General features: G+C 43.9%; 1 long non-coding RNA gene across 1 annotated transcript; it reads left to right on the forward strand.

Annotated features, from left to right (window-relative positions):
• Window positions 1–972: 972 nt before the first annotated feature.
• On the forward strand, window positions 973–7,021 carry LOC117799057. Its single transcript, XR_004622934.1, has 3 exons — window positions 973–1,017; window positions 6,420–6,481; window positions 6,973–7,021. It is a non-coding gene; the product is annotated as an uncharacterized LOC117799057 (long non-coding RNA).

Consider the following 7,021-nt stretch of genomic DNA (forward strand, 5'->3'; position numbering starts at 1 on the left):
ACTGCTCAGCCAGGGTTGGTCAGTTGAAGGGAAGCTAATTCTTGGTAGAGCTGTCATGTGGCAATTAGTTTGGAAAGTCCTGGGTTCTGAATCAGCTTGTGAGCCCTGCAGACCACTGGTCCCTGAGGGTACTCAACTGGTCCTGGGGAAGTCTCCACATCAGACAGCTAGTAGGGTGAATGCTGTGGGAGGATGGCCACAGTTGGGCTTCTCCTGGCCCTTCAGAGGGGCTTGTCAAGGGGCATCTGCACTGTGTTCTGGGTCAGGGGTTGAAACCTAGATGTGCGAAGGTGAGCTAGGATTTGGACTTTGCTGTTGGCTCATGCACCTCCCCCAGGGCATCCACTGTCTCCCACAGACAACTCGGGGCTGGAGGATATGAGGAAGAGATGAGGGAGCCCTGGTTCAGGGCTGCAGGGCTTGATCTCAGGTGTCTGGGCAGGTGTCAGGTGTTCCGGGACCTCTCACCCCAAGGAACCAACTCCATCCCTGTCCCGGCTCCCCCACTCAACATTAAGTTGTTTCTATAGCTTGGCTTTGCTAAACAGTGCTGCTGAACATGGGCAGATATTTCTCTGAAATCTAGACTTGAATTCAAATGGATTTCTTATCCAAGAGTGGGATTGCTGGGTGTAATGGTAGTTCTTTTGTGAACCTTTTGATGAAGTCCCCTTTTGTGTTTTCTTAGTGACTGCATCAGTTTACATTCTCTGTGGGGTATTTGAAGGCTATATGAACCCTAAGACCTTCCTAAAGCCCTCTCTGACTCAGGTGGCTTTGCTAGGCAAATGATGAACAATAGGATCAAAAGTTTGAACTCTGATGAACTTATCACTCCTTTTTCTATGGTCTTCTGATAGCAAGATGTCAACAGCTCTTTCTGTTGTCATGCATTTCCCACGGTCTCTGAGAAAACAAAAAAAAAAAGTGAAAAAACACCCATATTTTCTCTAGGTCTCCGGAAGCTGGCCAGGAGAATAAAGCCTAAGGTTCACCCCACTTCTGACCCTGTTGAAGGTACTGTGGAAATTCATTCATTAAGTTGATTCAAGAATAATTATTCTAGGGGCACCTGGGTGGTGTCCAACTCTTGATTTTGGCCCAGGTCATGATGTCAGGGTCATGAGATTGAGCCCTGTGCTGGGCTCCATGCTGGGTATGGAGCCTGCTTCAGATTCTCTCTCCCTTTCCCTATGCCCCTCCCTGCTCACACTCTCTCTTTGTCTCTAAAAGAAAAAAGAAGAAGAATCATTACAGTAGTTTTCAGTATCCCATACTTAAGACAAAAATGCCAAGCCATATTATTTTTGTTTCACCTGTGAAAATTTTAATTTAGCTGGTCACTCCATTAGTTTATAGCCACAGTAGTCAAATGGCATTTGCAACTCAAGTCTGTTCACATTTCATGGTAGGTATAGTGAAGCTAATGAATGGACATTAGTCTGTTATTCAATATTAGGAAAAANTTAAGTATTAGGAAAAATAGATCTTTTATTATTTTTAATGAAAAGACGTTATTATTTCGAATAGGTTTAGATTAAGATAGTAATTGAGCAGATAATATAAAAAGTTTCCCTATCACCCTTCTCCCTTGGCGCACAATTTCCACAATCCTTAAAAGCTTCATCAGTGTGGAGCACACTGGAATCACAAACCAGTGTAGCGATATTAATACTCATTGAAGGTCAGCATTGCTAGGAGGGTCTGCTCTGTGTTGTGCAGGAGTATGGGTTTTGACAAATGCGTAAAGTCGTGTATCCACCATGTACAGAGTAACTTCACTGCCTTGAAAATCCTGTGGTTAATCTATTCATGCCTTTGCACTTTCTCTAGAAATCTTAACAACCGTTGACCTTTTGTCATCTCTATAGCTTTCCTTTCTCCAGAGTGTCATCTAGTTGGAACCGTAAAGCATGTTGCTTTTCCAGACTGACTTCTTTCACTTTTATCTATATGGTTCACATTCGTCAATGTCTTTTTGTGACTTGAAAGCTCACTTATTTTTTTAATCTCCTTTTTATTATTGTTTGAGAGAGAGAGTGAAAGTGTGTGGTGAGGGGCAGAGGAAGAGGGAGAGAGAATCTTCAACAGCCTCCACGCTCAGCAGGGAACCCGTCTGACGTGGGGCTGGATATCATGCCCCTGAGATCATGACCTGAGCCAAAATCAAGAGTTGGATGCTTAACTGAGTGAGCCAGCTATGTGCTCCGGTAGCTCAGCTATTTTTATTACCGAATCGTATTGCATTGTAAGGGTGTATTGCCTGTTGTTTCTCCGTTCACCTAGTGTAGGACAGCTTAGTCGCCTCTAGATTTGTTGTTCATAAATCAAGACAATAGAAGCACTCCTGGGCCAGTTTTCATGTGGACACATTTTTTCAACTCAACTGGGTAAATACCTAGGAGTGAGATGGCTGGATGACACAGCAAGACTGTTTTGCTTTGTAAGATTTGATAGAATTCACCAGTCAAACCATCTGGGGCTGGCTCTTCCTTTCTGGGAAATGTATTAACTATTGGTTAAATGTCTTTGATACATGCCTGATTCAGATCATCTATTTCCTTTCAGTGGGTTTTGGTAGTTTTGTGACTTTGAAGGAATTGGCCTCTTTCCTTTCAGGAATCCTAGAATTTTTCCATGTATTCCTTTAGAATGCTTTCAACGTGACGTCTCCTCTTTCATCTGATATTAATGTGTGTCTTCCCTCTTTCTTCATGGTTAGTCAGGCTAGAGCTTTATCTATTTTACTGATGTTTACAAAGAACCAGCTTTTGTCTTGGTTTGGTTGATTTTGTCTGAGAGTTTTTTGTGTTCCATTTCATTGGTATCTGCAATTATATTACTTTTTTTTCTTACTTGCTTTATATGACATGACTCTTTTTTGCCTTGTTTTCTAAGGAGGAAGCCTATTCACTTTGAATCTTTCTTACTTTCCAACATGATGACATTCAGTAATATAAATTCACCCAAGCACTGCCTTCGCATACATTTTTGTCAACGTATATTTTCATTTCGTTTAGTTCAAAATCTTTTCAAGCTTCTCTCGAAACTTCCTCTTTGACCATTTTTTAAATCCCCAGCTCTTTGGGGATTTCCCAAGATTTCTTGCTGTGGTTGAGCTCTAGCTTAATTTCATTGAGGTCTGAGAGCAGCTGTTGTATTGCTTCTACTCTTTGAAACGTGTTGGGGTGTGTTTTATGGCCCAACATGGGGTCTCTTGCTGAATGTTCCAGGTGAGCTGGAGAAACAGTATATTCTGCTAGAGAGTCTCTGCTCCAGGAAACCTGGATTCCCTGTGTTCCCTTTCCTATCTCCTCAGGGCCATGGTTTGTCCTGTGTCCTCCCCTCTCCATGGATCCCAGAGAGTGGTCGATTTTTCAGTGTCTTCAGGCTTTTTCTTGTTCGTAGAGTGGACAGTGATTTCCATGATCCTTGCATGTGCAGCCCTCTACTTTTGTCTTCATGTGCCTTCAATCTCCCTTCTCCTGAAATGTGCCTTGACTTCACGATATTTGGGCACACACTGCTTCCATTCATATAACCAACGTCTCCAAAAACAGGTGAGAAGCCTGTGTCTAGATGTCAGCTTATGTAACAAAACACATGTTTTCTTTGACATTCCACCTCTTACATTGGCTGTTATCCTAAGTTAGAGTTTTACAGAAATAGCAGCCATATGCTTTCACTCAACGTGTTACCCTCCCAGAGGTATGGACTAGTGAAAATAGAGAATATATGTGTTTTTACATATATCCATTGAGTATCCAGCCTTTCACACACCATGACAGACCAAGAAACCCATTGACAGAGATGGATAGACACGCATGTACATAGGGAGTTAGTAACATAGAAAAAAAGGTAACGTTTTGAGATGAAGAGACATACGAATTTCTGTATGTAGACAATTGCATCCTTGTGCACATAGAGCTCCAGCTTTAGAAAAGCACGAGCCTCTATTCATGTGGTTGTGAGGTAATGCACAGTCAGGTCCCCTGAGTCTGCGTCCAGCGCACTGTTCAAAGGCGAAGCTCTGGTCATTCGCATGACTGGGCAACAGGTCTTAGCTTGAGGTGCTCACATGTAGGAGGAGGAATCACACAAGATGATAGAGTTTCACATGTTGTAGAACACGAGTATGTTATGTACATAAGCTCTCTCCCCCACCAGTAAACTGGTGTTCGTCGTGTTTGACCAGAGAGCTGTTCAGGTCAAGCTACTAATTCATTCTGGAAGCATCATGCACATTATTTTGGGAAATGGCCACTTAGTGTGTCCTCAGGCAGTCAGCAAAAGCATTTCTGAGACCTTTATGTGACTCCTTAAACACCGGGTCTGGCTTAACATAAAGGAGTCCTTTTTAGACAAAGCAGGTGTGTGTTGTGGAGAAAGCACTGGCCTGGGAGCTTGGACAGCAGAGTTTGACTGCAGCTCTGAGTTTTGTGAAGTTATGGCATCTCAAACGAGACGTTTCACCTCCAAGGAACCTCCCTGAGCATTTCCACAGCATGCTTTACTTACACTAACCATTCAACCCTCACCACCAATGCAGTACTTTGCTTGCTAAGGGCACTCTTCAGATGGAGAAACTGAGGCACAGAGCTGAATGCACCCAAGCACACAAGCTCTTAAGTGGAAATGTCAAAATGTGAACCCAGATGGCTGGGCCCATGCTGCTACTCTGAGATACTGAACTGCACTTACCACACTGACAAGCATAGCTCTGAGCCATGGGCTCAACAGAAACCATGCAGGATCTTTCCAAGGCCTGTGTATATATCTGAACTGCATGAGTCTACAGAGATCCCAGGTACTGTCTACCATTATGAGGTGGCCTCAGTGGTCACATGGAGGGCAGACTTGGGCCTAGCCCTTAGTGTGAAAAGTACACAGAAGGTCCAAACTGTCCAGCTCACAGATTTTGAGACTGGGAGGCACAACATTGAAAACCCTGGTAAATCTCTCTCAGTGTTGGGTCACTTCTCAGTGGCTGGCCCCAAAAGGGAATCAAGAGATAGTTTAGTGCTCTTTGATTGCATGATCCCCCTGAGCCCCAGAAAGCCTCCAGTGCTGGCAATGACACACCCAAGCAACAAGGACAAATAAGAACTCAAAGTAACATTTGGTTACTAACCCAGGGTCCACTCTTTTTCCTGCACCTCTCTTACAGAGCTGGGGTAGAGGATGTTGGGAGGAACCCAGGCCTCCCACTGTAAAGGACCATCCCATTAGTGGATGACTACTGCTAGCATGGAGAGCCACCCGACTCAGTGAACACATACATGAGACACACACTGGACAGAAAAATACCATAAGATTAATGATGTTACTTTTATTTATTTCATATTTTTAAATTTTTGGACTATCTTCTGTCTTTAGGGTGTCTATTTTTCATCATTATTATTTTTTAATGGAAGTAGTTGAGTTGACACACCATATTCCATTCGTTTCTGGTGTACCTTTGCCTTCCATGGCAAAGCCAGGACTCTGTTTCTCCCTTCTTTGCTGCTTCTCTTCTCTGCATCTCCTTCCATGAAGAAGGGGCTCACCAATAGCCAACTGCAGCTTTTCTTTTTTAATTTAAATTCAAATTAGGTAACATATACTGTATTAGTAGTTTTAGGGATAGAACTTAGTGGTTCATCTGTCACGGTAACAGCCAGTTGTCATTCCCTCAAGTGCCCTCCTTAAGGCCCATCACCCAATTACCCCATCCCCCCACTTCACCAGCCTCAGTGTGTTCTCTAGATATACAGGAATATTACTCAACTGTTGAAAGTCTCAAATCTTGTCATTGGCAAGTGCGTACTATTAAACCAACCACATCCCTCACCAAACCCCCTTCAGCAGCCCTCAGTTTGTAATATAGATACACTGTAAATTACTCAACCATCAGAAGGAATCAAATCTTGCCATTGGCAACTGCATGTTTAACCAACCACATCCATCTCCACTGTTCTGTCGTTCAAGTCAAGCAGAGCTCTCTGAGTCATTCATGAGATAGAGCACCGAGTCTGGAAGGTACTCTGTGTCCTCTAGTCTGTCTCCCATTCGGATGGCCAGTTGGAGGAGCTTAATCCTGGCAGAAAAAATAGAGAGACTTCGCTATGGGCAGAGGGAGGGGTGGGGCTCCCTCACGACACCACAGTGTGCAACCAGGCGACCTATTTGTAGACTAACTGACTCACATCGACCAGGTTGCCTTAAGCTAGAAAGTCAAAGGTCTGTTTCTCCTTCGTTTCCTCATCCTCTTGTTTGCTTTTCCTCACCCACCAAGGAGAATGGCCCAGCAGCAGCTCAGCCCATGCTTCTTAACCAGTCACTCCCATACAGTCTTGTCCCGTGTCCATATCAACAGTGATCACACAGTAATTCCCGAGTAGGACCAACAATGGACTGACACTTACTCTGTCTCCTTTTAGACTCTACCAAGGGTGTGGTGGAGGACCTTGGCAAGAAAGCACTGTGGCCCAACACATCCAGGGTAAGCTTGGCTGTCTATGCCTGAGAGAAATGTTTCTTACTTGAGTTTCCTCTTTTTGAAGTGAGTTCAGCTATGACAACATGACAGTGTAGTTTTTAGATGTGAGGTACCATTTTCTTGGGGTGTTGGGAGGGGAGGTTGTAAACTGTGTGTTNTATGACAACATGACAGTGTAGTTTTTAGATGTGAGGTACCATTTTCTTGGGGTGTTGGAAGGGGAGGTTGTAAACTGTGTGGTAGGGGACCTTTTACTCAGAAGCAGTTTTTCTTCCCTGAATTAAGAGTTTTGTAATTGTGCTTCAGGGAATTTGAGAGATCCATCCCCAAGAAAAGCTCATGCCTTTTCCAGGGGTGCAGGCTGTGCTTCCTTTCAGGGCCTTTGTCTTTCCTGCTGTTTCTCATTTGGTTTTCAATAGTCACCAAGAGAACCAGTGATGACACAGTATGCATATGACCTGACTCTCAGGGTGTGTTCTTTTCTGTAAATGCAGGTGGCCCCAGCACCATGGGGAAGTGGTACATATTCTGGAATCAGTCCCT

Source organism: Ailuropoda melanoleuca, unplaced genomic scaffold (genome assembly GCF_002007445.2).
Source record: "Ailuropoda melanoleuca isolate Jingjing unplaced genomic scaffold, ASM200744v2 unplaced-scaffold4161, whole genome shotgun sequence".
NCBI classification, from domain to species: domain Eukaryota; kingdom Metazoa; phylum Chordata; class Mammalia; order Carnivora; family Ursidae; genus Ailuropoda; species Ailuropoda melanoleuca.